Source organism: Pristiophorus japonicus, chromosome 5 (assembly GCF_044704955.1).
Source record: "Pristiophorus japonicus isolate sPriJap1 chromosome 5, sPriJap1.hap1, whole genome shotgun sequence".
Classification (NCBI taxonomy): domain Eukaryota; kingdom Metazoa; phylum Chordata; class Chondrichthyes; family Pristiophoridae; genus Pristiophorus; species Pristiophorus japonicus.
In genome coordinates this window covers 53,681,496-53,705,851 of record NC_091981.1, presented here as the reverse complement: position 1 = coordinate 53,705,851, position 24,356 = coordinate 53,681,496, and positions in this window count along the sequence as shown.

Here is a 24,356-nt window from a genome sequence, read left to right as displayed (position 1 = left end):
GACGCAAAGATGAAATGTCCATCCAATCGGATTGTCTCTTATGGGGTAATTGCGTGGTTTTGCCAAAAAAAGGCAAGGAAACGTTTATACGCGACCTACACAGTACCCAGCCAGGCATTGTCATGATGAAAGCAATTGCCAGGTCGCATCTTTGGTGGCCCGGCATTGACTCGGACTTGGAGTCATGCGTACACCAGTGCAACACTTGCTCGCAACTGAGCAATGCACCAAGGGAGGCTCCACTGAGTCTGTGATCATGTCCCTCCAAACCATGGTCCAGGATCCATGTAGATTTTGCCAGCCCCTTTCTAGGAAAGATGTTTTTAGTTGTTGTGGACGCTTACTCCAAATGGATTGAATAAGTAATCATGTCATCCAGCACGTCCACAGCCACCACTGAAAGCCTCAGGGCAACGTTCGCCACCCATGGCTTGCCCGACGTCCTTGTCAGCAACAATGGACCGTGTTTCAGCAGCTCAGAATTCAACGAGTTTATGACCCGCAATGGCATCAAGCATGTCAGGTCTGCTCCGTTTAAGCCCGTGTCTAACGGTCAAGCGGAGAGGGCAATCCAAATAATCAAGCAGAGTATGAAACACGTGATGGACGGTTCCCTGCAGACCCACTTGTCTCGCATTCTGCTCAGTTACCGGACGCGACCCCACTCGCTCACCGGGGTTCCCCCGGCAGAATTGTTAATGAAGAGAGCCCTCAAAACCAGGCTCTCCCTAGTCCACCCGGATCTTAATGATCACGTGGAAACCCGATGACACCGGCAGAACATGTACCACGATCGCGCGGCTGTTTCACGTGACATTGATGTTAACGACCCTGTGTTTGTGCTGAATTACGGTCATGGTCCCAAGTGGGTTGCTAGCACTGTTTTGGCCAAGGAAGGGAATAGGGTGTTTATAATCAAACTGTTAAATGGCCAGAAAGCATTTAGATCAGACCAAATTATGATTTATTGACAACTAGGAACGACTTGAAGAGGACATCACCATCGCCGATCCACCAACACACACCCAACCAGCGATTGACCTCGCTGACAATCACGAGGATGAACCCACCATTCCTAACAGTCTGGTCAGACCAGCCGTGGTGCAGTGCAGCAATGGTCCGGCCAACTCAGACGAACTTAGACGATCAACCAGGGAGCGAAGGGCTCCAGATCGCCTCAACTTGTAAAGAACTTATACCGAAGACTTTGGGGGGGAGTGATGTTATGTATGTAACTATGTAATACTTGCCACCAGAGGGCACGACTGTTGGAGTCCTAATGGTCACCTGCACACACATGCAGTGCCAGTATAAAAGGTTGGCTGCCATGTTGTTCAGGAACTCTGGAGTTGTAATAAAGAAGACTAAGGTCACACTAAGTTTAGCTCACAGTACTCAGCCTCGTGGAGTTCTTCTATACACAACACATACACTCTCACTGAGGGAAGCATTGGGGCAAAAACCATTAGCCACGTACGATAATCACTCTCACAAATTAAATTTGGTTGCACTTTATTTCAGCTGTGTCCAGAGAGTTTTCTTCTGATGGTGCAGAATAAGGAAATGGCGATGAAAAGATTGACATCTGTAGATGCTGTTATGTTGCTGAAGGTATATTGTGAACATAACTTTTTTTATAACCTTGGCATTGAGTGGGCCTCCTCCTATTCTACCTACTCCCCACATGGCAAACTTATGCAGCAGATTATGATTACCTTGGTGGTGTTTTATTATAAAACACCCCATGATCTGTCCATGCATCCAAAGTGTTGCTTCAAGATACTATCGTATGATCAATAATCACCTGCTGCAATACCATTATAATTGGGATCCGAGTTGTCCAGATTCGATCGGTGTTTTTTTCGACTCATTATGACATCACTGGTGCATTCACAAATAATAGTAACGACCTTGGTGGCTGCATGGCCTTTTTGTATTTTCACTAAACTGTTATTGGTGGTTGTCTCAATTATGCCATGAGCACGGGCTTTGGTTTGTGAGAAGCTATCCTCACTGTTTATCTTCTTCAAATAGCCCAAGGCGTAGGAGATTGTATAATTAAAGGTATCATGACTGCTGCCCAGGAAGTGCACAATCACCTGCATTGTCTTGCATTGCTGGTCACTGACCACCTGTGCTTTGATGCAGTAGAGCTCTTAGAGGTTTATGTAGAAAGAAACGCAGAAAATGCTAGAAATACTCAGCAGGCCAGGCAGCATCTGCGGAGAGAGAAACAGAGTTAACGGGCTGGATTTTACAAACCTCAGCGGGTCCGTGTTGGGCGATGTCGTTGGCAGGTCCAGGCCTCACTGCTGGCTCCAGCCCACTGTGTAGAATGACTTTCCCCTAAATGTGTTTGTTAAGCCCACCCAAAGCGTTTCCCGGCCAATTGAAGGAAGCGGGTCTGTTGATGTCATTTGATGACGCATCATCAGCCGGTTTCCTTAAAGGGACCATGCGCAAATTTACATTGACATTTGTGCTGTTAGTGTTCTACAGCATTGAGGTGCTGTAAACACTGAATCACTGCACAGAGATACACAGCTGCACCCAAGCTCTCCCATAAGACCCTCCGGGGAGGTTCTTTTCTCTTACAATGCATGGAAGAGACCTCCCCAGAGACCAGCGCAGCCTGGTTGTACATTGCACAGGAGGACACAAGCAGGACCGCAAGCAGGGATGTCATCAGGAAGACCAGGCTGCAGTGGCACAAATATTTCAATGATCTCAATAGATCACGAAATGTTAGTACAAAGCCACACTCAACCTCATCTTGCTGTGCCTCTCAGCACATCCCCATCACTCTGCCTTCCCTACCCTACTCCTGCACATCCTTGCTCATACCAACTTATTTTGCACCTCTACCCATCCCTCTTTATCTACATTATTACATCCCTATCTCACTAGCCACCCCTCATACATACCCTCATCCTAGTTCAATCATACCAACTAATAACATACAAGGTTAGGACTTTGATGGTTTATCCAATATTCATGTAAACGTTCTGTTAATGTGATGTCAAACATTGAAACCTTTATTTTCAACACTTTGTTTTCTTGGACAGATTTGTCTGCACCTTTGGAAGTGGCTTAGTGAGTTGCAGCGAATGGTGAGATATAGAAACATAGAAACATAGAAACATAGAAAATAGGTGCAGGAACAGGCCATTCAGCCCTTCTAGCCTGCACCGCCATTCAATGAGTTCATGGCTGAACATGAAACTTCAGTACCCCCTTCCTGCTTTCTCGCCATAACCCTTGATCCCCCGAGTAGTAAGGACTTCATCTAACTCCCTTTTGAATATATTTAGTGAATTGGCCTCAACTACTTTCTGTGGTAGAGAATTCCACAGGTTCACCACTCTCTGGGTGAAGAAGTTTCTCCTCATCTCGGTCCTAAATGGCTTACCCCTTATCCTCAGACTGTGACCCCTGGTTCTGGACTTCCCCAACATTGGGAACATTCTTTCTGCATCTAACCTGTCTAAACCCGTCAGAATTTTAAACGTTTCTATGAGGTCCCCTCTCATTCTTCTGAACTCCAGTGAATACAATCCCAATTGATCCAATCTTTCTTGATAGGTCAGTCCCGCCATCCCGGGAATCAGTCTGGTGAACCTTCGCTGCACTCCCTCAATAGCAAGAATGTCCTTCCTCAAGTTAGGAGACCAAAACTGTACACAATACTCCAGGTGTGGCCTCACCAAGGCCCTGTACAACTGTAGCAACACCTCCCTGCCCCTCGCTATGAAGGCCAACATGCCATTTGCTTTCTTAACCGCCTGCTGTACCTGCATGCCAACCTTCAATGACTGATGTACCATGACACCCAGGTCTCGTTGCACCTTCCCTTTTCCTAATCTGTCACCATTCAGATAATAGTCTGTCTCTCTGTTTTTACCACCAAAGTGGATAACCTCACATTTATCCACATTATACTTCATCTGCCATGCATTTGCCCACTCACCTAACCTATCCAAGTCACTCTGCAGCCTAATAGCATCCTCCTCGCAGCTCACACTGCCACCCAACTTAGTATCATCCGCAAATTTGGAGATACTGCATTTAATCCCCTCGTCTAAATCATTAATGTACAATGTAAACAGCTGGGGCCCCAGCACAGAACCTTGCGGCACTCCACTAGTCACTGCCTGCCATTCTGAAAAGTACCCGTTTACTCCTACTCTTTGCTTCCTGTCTGACAACCAGTTCTCAATCCACGTCAGCACACTACCCCCAATCCCATGTGCTTTAACTTTGCACATTAATCTCTTGTGTGGGACCTTGTCGAAAGCCTTCTGAAAGTCCAAATATACCACATCAACTGGTTCTCCCTTGTCCACTTTACTGGAAACATCCTCAAAAAATTCCAGAAGATTTGTCAAGCATGATTTCCCTTTCACAAATCCATGCTGACTTGGACCTATCATGTCACCATTTTCCAGATGCACTGCTATGACATCCTTAATAATTGATTCCATCACTTTACCCACTACTGAGGTCAGGCTGACCGGTCTATAATTCCCTGTTTTCTCTCTCCCTCCTTTTTTAAAAAGTGGGGTTACATTGGCTACCCTCCACTCCATAGGAACTGATCCAGAGTCAATGGAATGTTGGAAAATGACTGTCAATGCATCCGCTATTTCCAAGGCCACCTCCTTAAGTACTCTAGGATGCAGTCCATCAGGCCCTGGGGATTTATCGGCCTTCAATCCCATCAATTTCCCCAACACAATTTCCCGACTAATAAAGATTTCCCTCAGTTCCTCTTCCTTACTAGACCCTCTGACCCCTTTTATATCCGGAAGGTTGTTTGTATCCTCCTTAGTGAATACCGAACCAAAGTACTTGTTCAATTGATCCGCCATTTCTTTGCTCCCCGTTATGACTTCCCCTGATTCTGACTGCAGGGGACCTACGTTTGTCTTCACCAACCTTTTTCTCTTTACATACCTATAGAAACTTTTGCAATCCGCCTTAATGTTCCCTGCAAGCTTCTTCTCGTACTCCATTTTCCCTGTCCTAATCAAACCCTTTGTCCTCCTCTGCTGAGTTCTAAATTTCTCCCAGTCCCCAGGTTCGCTGCTATTTCTGGCCAATTTGTATGCCACTTCCTTGGCTTTAATACTATCCCTGATTTCCCTAGATAGCCACGGTTGAGCCACCTTCCCCTTTTTATTTTTACGCCAGACAGGAATGTACAATTGTTGTACTTCATCCATGCGGTCTCTAAATGTCTGCCATTGCCCATCCACAGTCAACCCCCTAAGTATCATTCGCCAATCTATCCTAGCCAATTCACGCCTCATACCTTCAAAGTTACCCTTCTTTAAGTTCTGGACCATGGTCTCTGAAATTACTGTTTCATTCTCCATCCTAATGCAGAATTCCACCATATTATGGTCACTCTTCTCCAAGGGGCCTCGCACAATGAGATTGCTAATTAATCCTCTCTCATTACACAACACTCAGTCTAAGATGGCCTCCCCCCTAGTTGGTTCCTCAACATATTGGTCTAGAAAACCATCCCTTATGCACTCCAGGAAATCCTCCTCCACCGTATTGCTTCCAGTTTGGCTAGCCCAATCTATGTGCATATTAAAGTCACCCATTATAACTGCTGCACCTTTATTGCATGCACCCCTAATTTCCTGTTTGATGCCCTCCCCAACATCCCTATTACTGTTTGGAGGTCTGTACACAACTCCCACTAACGTTTTTTGCCCTTTGGTGTTCTGCAGCTCTACCCATATAGATTCCACATCATCCAAGCTAATGTCTTTCCTAACTATTGCATTAATCTCCTCTTTAACCAGCAATGCTACCCCACCTCCTTTTCCTTTTATTCTATCCTTCCTGAATGTTGAATACCCCTGAATGTTGAGTTCCCAGCCCTGATCATCCTGGAGCCACGTCTCCGTAATCCCAATCACATCATATTTGTTAACATCTATTTGCACAATTAATTCATCCACCTTATTGCGGATACTCCTTGCATTAAGACACAAAGCCTTCAGGCTTGTTTTATTAACACCCTTTGTCCTTTTAGAATTTTGCTGTACAATGGCCCTTTTTGTTCTTTGCCTTGGGTTTCTCTGCCCTCCACTTTTCCTCATCTCCTTTCTGTCTTTTGCTTTTGGCTCCTTTTTGTTTCCCTCTGTCTCCCTGCATTGGTTCCCATCCCCCTGCCATATTAGTTTAAATCCTCCCCAACAGCACTAGCAAACACTCCCCCTAGGACATTGGTTCCAGTCCTGCCCAGGTGCAGACCGTCCGGTTTGTACTGGTCCCACCTCCCCCAGAACCGGTCCCAATGCCCCAGGAATTTGAATCCCTTCCTGCTGCACCACTGCCGTGACAGGAAAAGCTTGGGCATTGTAGGGATGCTTTATGGTGTTGGTATGGGTTGGTGCAAACCTGCTGCATCATGAGTCAGTCAGGGTGTACAGCATAAAGTGAAGTAAATTTGGCCATGGTGAGGCCATCCCTGGCGTCCCAGGCAGCAATGTGCTTGGGTGCTAATGCCCTGTATCCTGTGTAGCATCACTTGATTGCGGAGAAGGTTGGTTTTGTTGGGTGCTGCTGGTGTGCCTGGTGCTACTGATGTTGAGGACCAAGGTGGGAGAGTATAAAGTGCCCCAATGCTGATGGAATAGATGGCTGGTGAAGTAGAGATGACAGAAGTGATCTGTCAATGGTGGGAGAGGTAATGAGGTCAGACTGAATGGAGACTTGTGTAAAGATTTACACCATTTTGATCTGTAGTGGAAATGCAGTTCAGAGAAGCTAGTGGCTATGGGAACATTTCTCAATCAGCTGGGAGCTTTGAATTGACATTTGAAGCTGACAATCAATCAGCTGAAACAATGGCAAGTGACCTCCCACCTCAGCTTCACAGACCAGGTCTAGGCACAGCGGGAAACCGGTGGGTGACCTGGCAAAAATCAGAAAAAGACATTGTTAATTCGCTGTAAACAAGCCCCTAATGATTTTAATTGCATCCCCCGTCACTCCATGTCAGTGCTGGCAGATCCAACATTTGAGAAAGGCATGCGGCAGCGGGTTGACAGTGGGGTCCCCAACTGCTGTCTAAAAAACACTGTCCCACCCGACCCGCCACCGATTGCGCCTGCTGACCTATAAAATTCCCTCAATGTTTCAGGTCAATGATCTTGTGTCGGTACTCGAAATGGTGAGAGATGTTAAAGATAAAAGAAAGAAAAATTGGTTTAGTGCCTTTCATGACTTCAGGAAGCCCCAAAGTGCTTTATAACAATTAAGTACTTTTGAAGTGTAGTCACTGTTGTAATGTAGGAAACGTGATAGCTAATTAGCACACAGCAAATTCCCATTAACAGTAATGTGATAATGACCAGATAATCTGTTTTGGTGACGTTGGTTCAGGAATCAATATACTGTAACTGTTTGCAACACCAAAGTTCTGATTGGTCCCTTTGAAGGTCAAGACCAGATTTCTGATTGGTCTCCTTGGAGGACAAGACACACTCAGCAGTTTGTCTGGAATATGTAATTAGATCCTGCCTGCCTGAGTAATCAAGATCTTTACAATATGTAATTTGATCCATTCATTGTGACAGCCAGGCTGCAGAATTCACAGTGCTAACACTACTGGTTTCAGAGAACAGACAAGGCTCACCCTCCCGAGTTAGGAGCACTCACACTACTGAATTCAGATAGGAAGCGGTGAGGCCATAGAGGAATTTTAACATGAGAATGAGAATTTTAAAATCATGGTGTTGGTCGACAATGTTCCTCCTAATTTATTTTGGGTGCACGGTCCCTTTAGCGGGCTGCGTGGAACCTCCAGACAGCTGCACGGTCACACTGCTTAGCGAGCACAGGGGTGATGGGTGAATGGTCTTGCTGTCTGTTAGGATACATGCAGCAGAGTTTGGGATAAGCTCAGGTTCATTGAGGGTAGAAGATGGGAGGCTGGTCAGGAGAACATTGGAATAGTTGAGTCTGGCAAATAACATATAAATGTAATGTCATGCATGTTGTAGGACCAACACAGAATAAGCTCCCATTTAAAAAAAATAATTTATTTATTGCCCATCCCTAGTTGTCCTTGAGAGCTTGGTCATGAGCTGCCTTCTTGAACCACTGTGGTCTGGGGGTGGCAGCGGGGGATGGAGGAGCAGGAAAGGGAGAATGTGGGGCAGGTGTAAAGGAGGTGGGAGTAGGGGTGGAAGAACATGATCCAATCGTAACAGAGGCAGGAGAACGTGATCTATCTTCCCATCAGGATCACGTTCCTGCTCTCACCCCCAACTCCCCTTTAGACCTGGATCACATTCTTCCCCACTGTTCTCACCATGCTCCCCTCCAAGAAGTTCCTGACCTTCTCTCCCTGAGCTCTGGTCCTTCGCCCTAAGCTCCGGACCATCACCACCCCCCGGGTTCATGACCTTCTCCTCCCTCTCCGTGCTTCTCTCCCCAAGCTCCTCCCTCTTCGAGCTCCTCTCGCAGCCCCCACTGCAATCCCCTCTTCTGTCTCCCCCCATCTAATCTACTGACCTTCTGTGCACGGAGCCGAGGTAAGCATGGTAGTGCAGGCCACAGCAGCCGTACTGTTGTGTACTGTGCATGCGTGACCCGATCAAAAATGTGGTGCAAATAATCACTCCAAATAAACATCGGCCAGGATGCAAGGGAGAACTCTCCTGCTCTTATTCAAAATAGCCCCATACAATCTTTTACATCCACCTTAGAGGGAGATTAGTTTAACATCTCATCTGAAAACGGCATGTCTGCTAGTTCAGTGCTCCCTCTGGACTGCACTGGGGTGCCAGGCTAAATTATGTGCTCAAGTCTCTGAAGTGGAACCTGAACCCACAAACTTCTGACCCAGAGGCGAGAGTGCTACCACTGAGCCATGCGTAGAGGCCATGATGGTGAAGGTGTTTTCTATGACAAACAATGCATCAGGGACTGCAGGTTAACTGAGTTTGGTGATGTGCCCCTGCGGTCACTTGGAATGGAGGTGAGGTGTCAAGGTTCAGGACTCTGGTGAGGTTTTCTTCAGGTCAGCTTCAAGCAAATTGCACTTGTCTCCATTGCAAACCTCAGACCTTCCCAGTTAGGTGTGTCAGTGTCTTGAAACATGATTCAGTAGGTAAAGGAGGATGTGTGGAGTCCGCTTCTGGTGCATTGAAACCTATTTCATATCCCTTCTTTCATCCTCTCCTTCATCTTCGAAATAGCACGAAGAGGACTGCCCACTGAAATTCCTACATCCAGATTTTTGATTGGAGCAAAGAAAAATCTGCTGCCAAAAATATGGGACGAAAGTCTCCAAAAATAAATAATCTGCCAAAAAAACAAGCACTAGAATTCAGCTGTCAGTTCTCAGAAACCGAAAGTTGACGTTTACTTTCATGTACACTCCCAATAAAAATACAGCTGGGCCCCCAGTAAACACTGATCCCCTGTCAGACCAGAATGTGCCTGACTCTAATCAGCTGTTTTATATACCACATGATTTGGTGTCAGCTTGGCTCAGTGATAACACTCTTATATCTGAAGCAGAAGATTGTGGGTCCAAGCCTTGAGCCCATAATGCTGAGGGAGTGCTGAATGTTTGAGGTGCCGTCTTTCAGATGAGAGCTCCCCTACTCTTTTTCAAATAGAGCTATGAGCTCTTTGATGTCCACCTGAATAGGCAGGCATTGACTTTGTTTAACATCTCATCTGAAAAACAGCACCTCTGACAATGCAGCATTCCCTTAGTACTGCACAGAAGCATCATCCTAGATATATCGCTCATCGCATCAAGCCTCTTGCATTTAAAAGAAGGACCCTATCTGAGCATTAATGTATTCTTTGGTCATTAGAGGCTGTACTAAGCACCTTGCAAGATCTGATGCGGGCTCTGGAGCAGTCCACTCCCCATCTCTGTTCTGTGGTGCATGTCCACTGAACAAAACTGCAATCTAACATGAGTAGTAACTCTAGGGCCATCTGTACCCCCTAGCTCCCAGTGACATAAGGAGCAGGAGTAAGTGTAAGACCCCTCAAACCTGCTCTGCCATTTAATAAGATCATTGCTGATCTTTGGCCTCAACTTCACTTTCCTGCCCTATCCCCAAATCCCTTAATTCCCTTCAGGCTGGATTTTTGGCTTTTGAGATTTTGGGGCGGCAATGGCGACGGGGTGACCCTGATACCACCTGGAAAAAGTTTGAGCCTCATCTGTAAAAACTGGAGAAAAATGAGGATCTATGATCGTGGGCGCAAAATCAGGCAGGTGTTACACAAAGAAGATTTTGCACCCCACCCGAAAATCGCGGTGTTATAAAAGTTCAACATTTCGCGCATGTGCGGATGCGTTTCAATTTTCCCGGGCGTAGGCGGTACTTTAGGGTGCAGTGATTTCCTTCGCACATGTGCAGATGACCCGGCCCACTTCCAACACAGCGGGAGAGATGGCGCAGCAAGAGGGCAGGCAACGTGCACGGCAATTCTGTCCCGCAGCTGCTGAGGCGTTAGTGCAGGTCATTGAGAGAGGAGGTGGCCTGCACGCCATCTAGTTGGTGGAAGGAGGCCCCTGCCCAGCATCTTCAGAAGGATATGGAGGGAGATAGCCGAAGAGGTGTCAGTGGCAGACACAGTGGCCAGAACTGGCACACAATGCTGCAAGAAGTTCAATTACCTCACGAGGATCATCTGCCATGCTTGCAAGATCACTGTCTCCACAATGTCTTTGATGGAGCTGCCCCTTCTCCATGTGTTACAGGCCATGGTGTGGATTGTTGAAGTCACCTGAAAGCTGGAGGCTCAGTTCTCCAGTCCTTCCCTCTGTATTCAGGATTCACATACCCTCTTATCCCCTAATCATTGTCACCCCTCCTCGCGCTCCACTCCCAGTATTGATACCATTGTCTAAATGTAACCCCAGTCTTTGAAAAACCTCAGTTAACAGCCACACAGATTGAACTGAACACATTTGCACTTCCACACAGTGGCAGCTATTGAACTATGGAAGGCACAATCAGAATCCAAGTAGCTGAGTGGCTGCATACCTTGGAGCGTGGTGAAGCTGAGGTCGGGACCCAGTGGAGGGGTCGGGACCCAGGAGCGAGAGAAGCTGAGGTCGAAAGCGGCGTGGAGCGGAGGTCGGAAGTGGCGAGTAGCAGAGAAAGGGACCAAAGAGGAGCGTCCTATGAATTCCAGGGAGAGAGGTCCTGTGGGAAGGAGGACGGTGGACAGTAGGAGTATGTTTGTACCTGTATGCATGTACTAGGCTAATGCAGTGGAGCCAGGTCTCCAGTCATCTTAGATCCCCTTCCAATGGACCAAGGCCTTGCTCTGTCAAGCCCGTGTGGTAGCTGGTGTGTAACAGCCACCCCCACATTAAAAGAATTCATGCACAGACATCTTCCACCACTTAAAATGAAGTTCGGGACCCGTAACGATCGGAACCTCATGGATAATCTCAACAGCAACAGACTGGAACGTCATACTGCCATCGTTGCCCGGGAATTCAGATGCTTTGACGTAGACATCGCCACCCTAAGCGAGACCCGGCGGGAAGGGGAAGGCCAGTTCAGGGAACAAGGTGGTGGTTACACGTTCTTCTGGAGAGATAAACTAGAAGACGAATGGCGCCTCCATGGGGTGGGCTTCGCCATTAAAAATTAGCAAGTTGGCTGTCTCAGAGACTCCCCTTAAACGAACGACTCATGACCCTTCGGCTCAACCTAGCCCAGTAGCAGCAGTCATCAGTGCATACGCTCCGACACTGGAAGCTACAGACGAGATCAAAGAGGAGTTCTACTCCAGCCTTGAAGAATTCCTGTCCCGAAAAGCAACAGGTGACAAATTGATCCTCGTTAGCGACTTTAACACCAGAGTTGGAAAGACACAGGCCTCTGGGGAGATGTGATCGGCAGAGAGGGGGTAGGGAAAACCAACTCCAATGGTAACCTTCTGTTGACGAAATGCTTACAACATGGCCTTGTCATAACCAACAGCTCGTTCTGTCAGAAAGACAAGTACAAATCTTCATGGCAACACCCTTGATCCAAGCATTGGCATCTGCTAGACTACGTAAAAAAAAAAAGGAGGGAGAGAGAAAACAGGGAATTATAGGCCGGTCAGCCTGACATCGGTAGTGGGTAAAATGATGGAATCAATTATTAAGGATGTCATAGCAGCGCATTTGGAAAGAGGTGACATGATAGGTCCAAGTCAGCATGGATTTGTGAAAGGAAAATCATGCTTGACAAATCTTCTGGAATTTTTTGAGGATGTTTCCAGTAGAGTGGACAAGGGAGAACCAGTTGATGTGGTGTATTTGGACTTTCAGAAGGCTTTCGACAAGGTCCCACACAAGAGATTAATTTGCAAAGTTAAAGCACATGGGATTGGGGGTAGTGTGCTGACGTGGATTGAGAACTGGTTGTCAGATAGGAAGCAAAGAGTAGGAGTAAATGGGTACTTTTCAGAATGGCAGGCAGTGACTAGTGGGATACCGCAAGGTTTTGTGATGGGGCCTCAGCTGTTTACATTGTACATTAATGATTTAGACGAGGGGATTAAATGTAGTATCTCCAAATTTGCAGATGACACTAAGTTGGGTGGCAATGTGAGCTGCGAGGAGGATGCTATGAGGCTGCAGAGTGACTTGGATAGGTTAGGTGAGTGAACAAATGCATGGCAGATGAAGTATAATGTGGATAAATGTGAGGTTATCCACTTTGGTGGTAAAAACAGAGAGACAGACTATTATCTGGATGGTGACAGATTAGGAAAAGGGGAGGTGCAACGAGATCTGGGTGTCATGGTACATCAGTCATTGAAGGTTGGCATGCAGGTACAGCAGGCGGTTAAGAAAGCAAATGGCATGTTGGCCTTCATAGCGAGGGGATTTGAGTACAGGGGCAGGGAGGTGTTGCTACAGTTGTACAGGGCCTTGGTGAGGCCACACCTGGAGTATTGTGTACAGTTTTGGTCTCCTAACTTGAGGAAGGACATCCTTGCTATTGAGGGAGAGCAGCGAAGGTTCACCAGACTGATTCCCGGGATGGCGGGACTGACATATCAAGAAAGACTGGATCAACTGGGCTTGTATTCACTGGAGTTCAGAAGAATGAGAGGGGACCTCATAGAAATGTTTAAAATTCTGATGGGTTTAGACAGGTTAGATGCAGGAAGAATGTTCCCAATGTTGGGGAAGTCCAGAACCAGCGGTCACAGTCTAAGAATAAGTGGTAAGCCATTTAGGACCGAGAGGAGGAGAAACTTCTTCACCCAGAGAGTGGTGAACCTGTGGAATTCTCTACCACTGAAAGTTGTTGAGGCCAATTCACTAAATATATTCAAATAGGAGTTAGATGTAGTTCTTACTACTCGGGGGATCAAGAGGTATGGCGAGAAAGCAGAAATGGGGTACTGAAGTTGCATGTTCAGCCATGAACTCATTGAATGGCGGTGCAGGCTCGAAGGGTCGAATGGCCTATTCCTGCACCTATTTTCTATGTTTCTATGTTTCTATGTTTCGATGTCACCCATGCCATGACAGTAGCTGATGAGTGCTGGATGGACCACCGCCTAATCTGCTCGATGATGTCCATCAATGTTGCCCAAAAGCAGCAGCGGCAACAGAAACAATGCCGCAGGGAAATCAACGCTGTAGCACTCAGAGACCAAGCTAAGAAAGCGCTATTCAGCCAGTGTCTCAATACCAACCTGGTGACTCAAAGTGATCCAGCAACACAGGGTGTCCACAGTGCCACGTCTGCCCTCAAGGCCTTCATAATTAAGACCTGTGAGGAGACGCTCGGTCACTCGACCAGGGAACATCAAGACTGGTTCGACAAGAATGATCAGAAGATCTAAGAGTTAATAAACTGCAAGTGTTATGTATGTAATAACTCAATAGACTGAATACTGTAAACTAACACAGGTACAAGCCTGGCTCTGCTTTATTAGGGCCCAAAGTGATTACATTACATGATGGCTTGCCTTTTATACCTGGGCCACACAAACGTGCTTACAGCCCAATGACCTGCAACAGTGGCGCCACCTGGTGGATAGTAACCCCAAGCATACATACATGATACTATCCCTCTTTAAGATATTAGTAACAGTCTTTTTACAAATTGAGATGCTCCGGGGCTTTCCGCTCCTGAGTTGATCGTCTCAGTTCAACTCCAGCCTTGGGCGAGCGTTCTGAGTCTGATATGACTGGGGGCTGGGTAGCCGATCTGATGGGAGTGGCAATGACCATGTCAACGATTGAAAGTCCAGATTCATTGATGACAGCGGAGTCCTCTGATGACTGAGGGTAGGTTGGTTGGTCACTGATTGTGTCTTCCTCAGACTGTTCCGGATCATCCGTGTGCTGCAGCTTTATCTGACCAACATGTTTCCTGCATGTCTGCCCATTCTTGAGCTTGATGATAAACTCCCTGTTATCCTCCTTGGGACCTTGACCATAATTTAGTACGTACACAGGATCGTTAAAAGAAATGTCGCGTGACACAGCAACGCGATCCTGATACCTCTGCTGACTTTGACATCTGTATTCAACATGATCGTTCAAGTCAGGGTGGACAAGAGAGAGCTTGGTCTTGAGACCTCTCTTCATGAATAGTTCAGCAGGGGGACCCCAGTAAGCATGTGGGGTCTTGTCCTGTAACTAAGCAATATGCGTGACAAGTGAGTTTTGCAGTGAACCTTGAGTTACACGTTTCATACTCTGCTTGATAGTTTAGACAGCACGCTCTGCTTGACCATTAGATGCGGGTTTGAATGGTGCTGACCTCACATGTTTAATACCATTGAGTTTCATGAACTCTTGAAACTCCAGACTAGTGAAGCAAGGTCAGTTGTCGCTTACAACGATGTCGGGCAGACCTTGAGCGGCAAACATGACATGAAGGCTCTCAATGGTAGCTGTGGATGTACTGGATGACATGATTGTACACTCTATCCACTTGGAATATGCATCCACCAAAACTAAAAACATCTTTCCCAGGAAGGGACCTGCAAAGTCGATGTGGATCCTGGACCATGGTTTAGATGGCCATAACCACAGACTCAGCAGCGATTCTGCTGGTGCTTTACTAAGCTGCATGCAAGTGTTGCACTGATGCACACATGATTCCAGATCAGAGTCAATTCCAGGCCACCATACATGAGACCTGGCAATGGCTTTCATCATGAGAATACCGGGATGAGTGCTATGTAGATCATGTACAAATTTCTCTCTGCCTTTCTTAGGCATAACAACACAATTACCCCACAGTAAACAATCTGACTGAATGGATAGTTTGTCTTTGAGATGGTTGTACGGTTTGGTCTCATCACCCATTTGCTTGGGTATGGCAGACCAATCACCACTAAGGACACAATTTTTCACAACCAATAATGGTCCAGGTCTTAACTTATTGAGCCGTGACAGGGGTTCCTTCATTTTCAAAAGCATCCATAACTAACAGTAGGTCTGCAGGTTGTGGCGTCTCCACCTCCGGTGTGGGCAACGACAGACGGCTCAGTGCATCGGCACAATTCTCGGTGTCAGGTCTATGGTGAATGACATAATCAAAGGCAGATAATGTCAGCGCCCACCTCTGGATGCGGGACCCTACATTGGTATTGATACCTTTGTTTTCCGAAAACAATGAAATGAGTGGCCTGTGATCTGTTTCCAGTTCAAACCGAAGACCAAACAGGTACTGATGCATCTTTTTAACCTCATACACACAGGCTAATGCTTCTTTTTCGACCATGCTGTAGGCTCTTTCCGCCTTTAACAAACTTTTAGAAGCATACGCAACAGGTTGTAGTTTACCCGACTCTATATGACGAAGCATACTAGACGCTTACACGGATCATAATGTACCAGCAGCTTGTTAGAGCAAAGCAGATTAGTAGCTTTCTCAAAAGCTCTATCTTGAGATGAACCCCAAACCCAGTTGTCGCCTTTTCTTAGCAGCATGTGCAGTGGCTCTAATGAGATGCTCAATCTAGGTAGGTAATTACCAAAATAGTTGAGTAGACCAAGGAACGAATGCAGCTCCATCACATTCTGAGGCTTGGGTACGTTTTTTGAATGTCTTGGTTTTCGAGTCCGTAAGCCTGATGCCGTCAGCAGCAATTTTCCTCCCCAGGAATTCGACTTCCGGTGCCATGAAGACGCACTTTGAATGTTTCAGTCTCAGTTCCACTTTGTCCAGATGATGTAGAAACTCCTCCAGGTTGTTCAGATGTTCGGCGGTGTCACGACCTGTGACCAGGATGTCATCTTGGAACACGATGGTTCTAGGGACGGACTTCAGTAGACTCTCCATGTTCCTCTGAAATATGGCTGCAGCTGAGCGAATTCCGAAAGGACACTTGTTGTAGATAAACAGTCCTTTTATGAGTGCTGATGCACATAAGTTTCTTCGACGTCTCGACGGGCTCCTGTGATTAGTGAATGACTTCCCCCCAGCTAGCGTTGAAAACAGGTCATCAGCCTTCGGTAACAGGAATTGATCCTGTTTCAAAACTCGGTTGATCGTAACCTTGTAGTCTCCACAAATCCTGACAGTGCCATCACTCTTCAACACAGGAACAATGGGGCTGGCCCATTCGATAAATTCAACCGGTGATATGACCCCTTCACGCTGGAGTCTGTCCAGTTCGATTTCAACCTTCTCCCTCATCAGGTACGGAACCGCCCGAGCTTTATGATGGACGGGTCTTGTAACCGAGTCCACGTGGATCTGCACCTTGGCTCCCGTGAAATTGTCGATGCCTGGTTCAAACAGCGAGGGGAACTTGCTCAGCACTTGAGCACATGGAGTATCCTTCTTCGACGACAATGCTTTGATCTCGTTCCAGTTCCATTTGATTTTTTCTAACCAGTTCCTGCCGAACAGCGTTGGACCATTGCCTGGAGCAATCCATAACGGTTAATTGTGAACCGCACTATCATACGACACCTTGACTACTGCACTGCCAAACACCATTTATGAGTTCTTTAATGTACGTACGCAACTTGGCATTGACTGGACTCAGCTTAGGCCTCACAGCCTTACTATCCCACAGCTTGTCAAATGTCCTCTGGCTCATTATCGATTGACTCGCACCCGTGTCCAATTCCATTGGTACCGACACACTTAAGTTTCACATTAATCATTATTGGTTGGCTCTTTGTTCGGAACGAATACAGTCCATACATTTCCTCCTCTGGTATCTCAGATTGCATATCTGGATCCGTGCTACACTGGTCATCATCCTCCATGTGGTGTGTCGCAGCAAGCTTGTTCAGTTGCGGACACATGCGCTGGAGATGTCCCAGTCTCGAACAGCCTTTACAAATGTACTGTTTAAACCGACACTGATGCGGCCAATGATTGCCCCCACAACGCCAACACGGTGAAATCAGATTAATTCCCGTTGGCGGACTTTGGGCAGCCACAGATTTCACATACACAATCGAGTAGGCCCTGCCATATGCAGCTCTGCCAAACGACGATACAAACTTGTTTACAGTACTTGCCAAGTTCCGATTTTTCGATGATATCTGCTTTAAGTTTTTGTCCGTCGTCATGCATGCCTGGGTTATCGTGATGGCCTTGCTCAAATCCAGCGTCTCTGCTGCCAGTAGCTTATTCAGGATCACCTCATGGTTGATGCCGATTAAAAGAAGTCGAGCAACATGTCTCCCACTCATTTTCGGACTTACATGGTCCAATTAGACGTCGTAGGTCAACAACGAATTCCGATACATCCTGGCCCTCCGAACGAATGTGCGTGTAGAATCATTATCGTGAGATGATGATGCCTTCTTCTGGTTTGAGATGGTCACGTACCAGAGCACACAATTCCTCATAGTCCTTATCCATTGGACTTGCAGGCGAGAGAAGATTCTTTATGAGTCCATAGATTTTCGGACCACAAAACGTGAGGAAGACCACCCTGCGCCTAACTGCGTCAGTGGGTTCCTCCATTTTATTGGCCACGAAATACTGGTCCAGGTGAGCTACAAAATCTACCCAGTCCTCTACCTCCACGAATCGCTCCAGAATTCCAATTGTGCTCATTTTTGCATGTGAAGGTTCTTAAGGTATCTTGTCGCCAAATGTTATGTATGTAATAACGCTAGACTGAATACTGTAAACTAACACAGGTACAAACCTGGCCCTGCTTTATTAGGGTTGCCTTTTATACCTGGGCCACACACACGTGCGTACAGCCCAATGACCTCTGACAGTGGCGCCACCTGGTGGCTAGTAACCCCAAGCATACATACATGACAGCAAGTGCATGACATTCTTGAATTGGAAACACTAAGACAACTTGAGTGCAAGAAAGCAGAGCTACACACGTCTGAAGGCTAAAGTCCAACAAAAAACCTGCGACCTAAAGAACCTAAAGTGGGTGGAGAAGGCACAGGAGATCCAGTAACTAGCCGACAACCATAATGTGCGTGGATTCTTCAGTGCAGTAAAGACCACCTACGACCTAACCACCCAAGGTCGTACCCTAGTGTGGTCAGAGAAGTTCTCATCAAGGACAGGGAGGCAGTCAGTGCTCGCTGGACGGAGCATTTTAAGATCTCCTTAACCAAAACTCTGTCTTTGACGTGAGTGTACTTGAGTCCATCCCACAGCATGCTATGCGCCACCATCTCAGTACAACCCCAACCCTGCATGAGGTTGAAAAGGCCACTTGACAACTGAGGAACAACAAAGAATCAGGAGCGGATGGAATATCACCGAAGCACTAAAACATGGTGGAGAAGCACTTTGGTGCGAATACATGAGGTAATTTCTCTTATTTGGAAAGAGGAGTGCATGCCAGGGGATCTCAGAGATGCCGTAATCGTGACCATCTTCAAGAAACAGGTTAAGTCCGATTGCGGTAACTACAAAGGAATTTCCCTGCTGTCTACCACAGGGAAAGTTATCGCAAGAATCCTCCTCAACCGCCTTCTGCCTGTGACAGAAGAGTTCCTCCCAGAGTCTCAATGCAGATTCTGCCCACTAAGGGGCACAATGGACATGATCTTCATCATGCGACAAATTCAAGAAATGCAGGGAACAACACCAACATGGTCTTCTTTGACCTGACAAAGGCCTTTGACACTGTCAACCATGAGGGATTATGGGGCATCCTCCTCAAATTCGGCTACCCTCAAAAATTTGTCACCATCCTCCGCTTGCTTCATGATGACATGCAAGCCGTGATCCTGACCAACGGATTCACCATAGACCCAATTCATGTACGAACCAGGGTGAAGCAAGGCTGTATCATTGCACTAACGCTCTTCTCCATCTTCCTTGCTGCAATGCTACATCTCACCATCAGTAAGCTTCCTGCTGGAGTGGAGATAATCTATAGAACAAACAGGAAACTGTTCAAGCTCCATCGTCTTCAGACCAGATCCAAGGTCGTGCCATCCTGTCATCGAATTACAATATACAGATATATTGACAACGCTCGATCAGCTCCGATAGACGGGCCACATTATCTCTACTCAGAGCTCTGACACGGCAAACGAGCCTCAGATGGGCAGAGCAAACGCTTCAAGGACACCCTCAAGACGTCGTTGAAGAAGTTCAGCATTCCTACCAACACCTTGGAACCCCTGGCGCAGGGTCGCTCAAAGTGAAAGAGAATAATCCGGGAAGGCACTGAACACCTCGAGTCTCTTCGCCAGGAGCAAGCGGAAACCAAGCGCAAACGGCGGAAGAAGCGTATGACAACCCAAGCACTTCAACAAACTGGCACTTCAACCAACGTCCTTTCAACCACCGTCTGTCCAATCTGCGACAGAGACTGTAGTTCTTGCACCGGACTTATCAGTCATCTGAGAACTCATTTTTAATGTGAAAGTAAGTCATCCTCAACTCCGAGGGACTGCCTATAATGATGATGGAAGGCACATGTGACACAAGAGAAGGTGGACATTTACTCAACTCGTCTTGCTCTTATTGCAGGCCAAGCTTTCCCACAAAAGGAGGGAGCAACATCGTACCTGAGGCAGACAGCCTGAACTGCTGGAGCTGACAGAGGTCGAGCAGAAAGTGTCAGCCCTCATGGGCATCTCAGTTCACGCAGTGGCCGGGGGCGAGTCCGGGACCCCTTCGGGTAGTGACAGTACGTGAATGACACTTGCGACACTTGACCCCTAATATCAAGTGGCCTAGCCCCTTTACATATAATGTCCAATGCCACCTTCCTGACATCACTCTGCCCCCTCCCCTGCTGCTAACCACAAGTCTGTTGTTTTGTGCTTACAGATGACTAGCCAGAAGCACGCCAGCTTTCCCATGAGCCATCGACCTCAGGGGAGATGATGAGGGAGGGGATGATAGTCTGCTACCTGAGCATCAGACCCCATCAGTCGTACCATGTGGGGACACAACATTGGGGTCGAAGGCGACTTCGAAGGGTTTGAGGACTCTGAGGCTCCTGACCCCAGCGGCCTACAACAACGCTGAGAAGGAGGGGAAGCTCGGCGGCCAGCTTCACGGAGGGTGAGTCGGCACAGTAGTCCTGCTCAGGGATAGGCAGATGTGGACCTGGACTTGGTGACAATGTCCAGGGAGAACACAGAAATGCACCATGAGCTCCTGGGTACATTAGGTAGGGTCCTCCAGAGCATAGACGTACTAACTGTGAGTGTGGCGGAGGCCACCTCACGCATTGCACGTGCATCTGAGAACTTCAGTGAGCCCATCCTTGGCCGCTCACAGAGGCAGATGGGCTCCAGCAGCAAGAGTGGAGTCTCAAATGTGAGGCGTGTGCTATGGGTGACGTTGCAGCAGCGATCGTATTGCAGGTAAAGCTACGTTCCAGCTTGGTGATGTCATGCAGTCACTGACTGCTGCCATCTTCTCTGTCTTCCCCACTGTCTAACGGGGAACTGACAGTGCTGAAGCATGCCAGCAAGTTGTGGTGACACATCGTGCTCTGGGTGCTGAGGTCCAGCCCCATGTGAGTGTCAGTGATCCGCAGGAAATGGAAGGTGCTGTCCTTCCTCAGGATGACAGCATTCTGGCTCCCACCACTGACTCTTCCACCATGTAACTAACGCGGTCCATACCCGAGTCATCAGAGACTGCTGCCGCTGAGGCAGAGCAGTCTGGAGACGGGCCTTCCAGGCCCAGAGCTGGTCCAGGTTGTCCTCCGAGGCCATCTGCACCCCCTAACACAACAGCCCTCAAGCAGCCTTGCTGTGGGCACTGAGGCCTCATTGAGGAGGATCAGCAGGCATGGGAGGGGGTGAAGGGTAGAGGTGGAAAAGCGCAGGGCAAGTCAAAATAATGTGCAGGACAAGGTTGTGCATTGTCCTGATTTTTATTCATTTCGCTGGTAAATAGTTTTGTTTATTTAATGCTCTACATTGTTGTTGAGTGCCCTGCAACATAATGTTGTATTTTGTATGGGTTTCTTTTGGTGGGGGGAGTTCTTGTTACTTTGTTATAGTAAAATATTTGTTTGATCCTTTGCCATTGGTGTCATGTGTATCATTCCAGCATTCACTGGAGATGTGCCTTTATGGGGGCAGATAGCATGTCCAGATTTTGGTCCATCCCTCAGTTTCTTCCATTTAGAAGAACCGGTCCATTGTGAGCTGGCGACGTGCGACTCTTGGTCCAGCAGCATCTCCACGCTGCCTCCCCCATGGATGGTGTGTCTAGCCAGGCTCCTCTTCATCGACCTCCTCCTCCTGAGGTGGGCCTGCAATCTCCACTGGCAATGCCTGGCCCCTCATGATAGCCAAGTTGTGCAACATGCAACACACCACAATGAATTCAGAAACCTGTTGAAGGGAGTATTGAAGACTGCCTCCAGAGCGATCCAGGCATGGCTCTGCCTGGAGGAGATGGCATATCTTTGTCAGCACTTTCTTTCAAAAACACAGCCTTCTCAAGCACTGCTCCTCAGAGAGCTGGAGGAATGAGTGTTGGTGCCAGTAAACCCCTGTGGGGTAAGCCCTCCTCCCCGGACGTCTTCGTCCTCTCCTCATCCGTGACCCGACATGGCCAAGAGCCCTTGTTGTATCCTGAAGCCGCCTAGCAATAGCATGGAGGATGATACACTGACGAACTAGTAATGCCCCCATTAAATTCTATCACTGAAATGTAAGGACACTGCAATGGCAGATAAAAGTACCGCTTTCAAGTTAGAGTTTCACGCAGCGTGCTGTGCGCAAACGTTGCAGTCAATTTGGCCTGCAATGGAGGCGCCTCCCTCAAATTATATACGCCAAAAATACCACCTGCTGGACCGTGTGAACGCCTGATCTTTCAGGCATTTCCTGGGGCAGGCGTATAATGGGGTGTTAGGCCGAATTTTGCATCCGGGGCGCTAGCGGAACGTTGCATGATGATTGACGTCATGATCTCAGTGAAACTGGAAGGCGGGCGGTAAGTTTTTGTGCCACCGCAAACCCTGAGCCAAATTTGCCAATTGGACGGTAAAAGCTGGACGCCTGCCTAAAACACCCTTTCCTGCCCCTCCGGGGCATTACCAGAGGCACAAGGGAGCCAAAAATCCAGCCGTAGTGTCCAAAAAGCTATCAATCTCAGTCTTGAATGTACTCAGCGACTGAGCATCCACAGCCCTCTGGCATAGAAAATGCCAAAGATTCGCAACCCTCTAAGAGAAGAAATTTCTCTTCAACTCAGTCCTGAATAGCTGACTCCTCATCTTGAGACTATGCTCCTAGTTCTAGATGCTCCAGGTAGGGTAAACAGCCTCTCAGCATCTACCCTGTCAAGCCCTCTAAGGATTTTATACATTTCAATGAGATCACTTCTCATTCTTCTAAACTGCAGAGAATAAAGGCCCATTCTACTCAATCTCTCCCCATTGGACAACCCTCTAATACCAGGAATCAATCTAGTTAACCTTCATCACAATCCCTGTAAGACAAGAATATCTTTCCATAGGAAAGGAGACCAAAATGTGAGATTCTAAGATTCTATGCCTAGCTGAGTATTTCTTGTGTACTGGTATTATAGAGGCCTCGGGTTCCTATCTCCAAGAGGCTGTCTTATTTGGTTTCTTTGGCCGAGAAATTGGGGAACGCTGTAAACTTGACGGTAACATTGGTGGCCAAGGATACTGGCTGCTGGGCGAGGGAACGTAGGCCGTACTGGCATTTTGGTACTGCATGCTCATTATCATCAGCGTGGCGGTGATTTGCCAGTGTAACGCGCTCTTTGCAGTGCTAATCTCAGAAGGAGGCCAAAGGTCACTTCGGTCTCCCGCTCACAGTGTCGGGGAGCGGAGAAGAAAGGAGCAACCCGAACAGTTGCCGTAAATGCTCCAAAAATATTAGTTGCCACACAATGTTTATCGATTTTCTTTGTTTATGACATGTATGCAGATAAAAGAGATCTTATCAGAGATCATCTTCAATCGTTGCAATGGAGTGCACCCATTGATTTACTGACCCATAAACACTGTAGGCCTCCCGGAAAGCTTCCAGCAAATACAACTCCCGCCACCCCTCCCCCACCACTGATGGGCAAAAAATGAAAGTTTAAATGAAGAACCTTGGCAAAGGAGGCGTTTGAAGTTCCGGCGTCCATCCTCATGGGTCATGCCAGACTCCTCGTGGTCATTAACGCTGCTGGAAGATCTTTTAGCAACAGCACTCACTGGCATGATTTAGCGCGGGCGGCAATGTGAGCAGCGAACCCCAAAATGGATCAACTGGAGTCAACTCAGCGTTGCACACCGACTGACGACCCACTCTACCTCATTAAAATACTCTCGCCGATAGCAGGCAATGGCAGCGCTGCCGAGTTGCCAAAAATGGCAGCTGACTCGGTACCTGTCACCAGCTGGCGGAAGAGCGGCTGTCGTTTTTTTGCCGTTTCATGGCGCTAACGGGTGGCACAAACCACCCAAATTTCTAGGCCAATATGTTTGGGGAGACAGATTGAGAGAGCTACTAAGCAAGTCTTCAGTACCTTCAATGATGCCCAGAGGTTTACTCCCCCACTTATCAGTGGGCGTGCTGAGGAAGTACCTAGCAGCAGGGATGTGGTGAAGTAGGTATGTACAAGGCTGCTGCCTTTCAGAGCAACGCCACTTCAGGTCCCTCCAGTCCCTTTGCTCCTCACAAAGCAGTACTTCTGTTGGAATGCAGCCAGGGTTAAGCAATCAAATGTGGCAGAGGTTGTTGTAGAGCCAACTCATAGCCCAACACAAGCTGGATGAGGGTGTCTCAATCCGAAGAGACTCCCACTGATATCCCGCGGTCTGCCACCTCACTTAATCCTGCCATGAGTGAGGCACCTAAAAGGAACATCAGGTTAGGTTCAAAAAGACACCTATCCTACACAGTCACCAGGGGAACAAACAGTGGGCACAATCAGAAA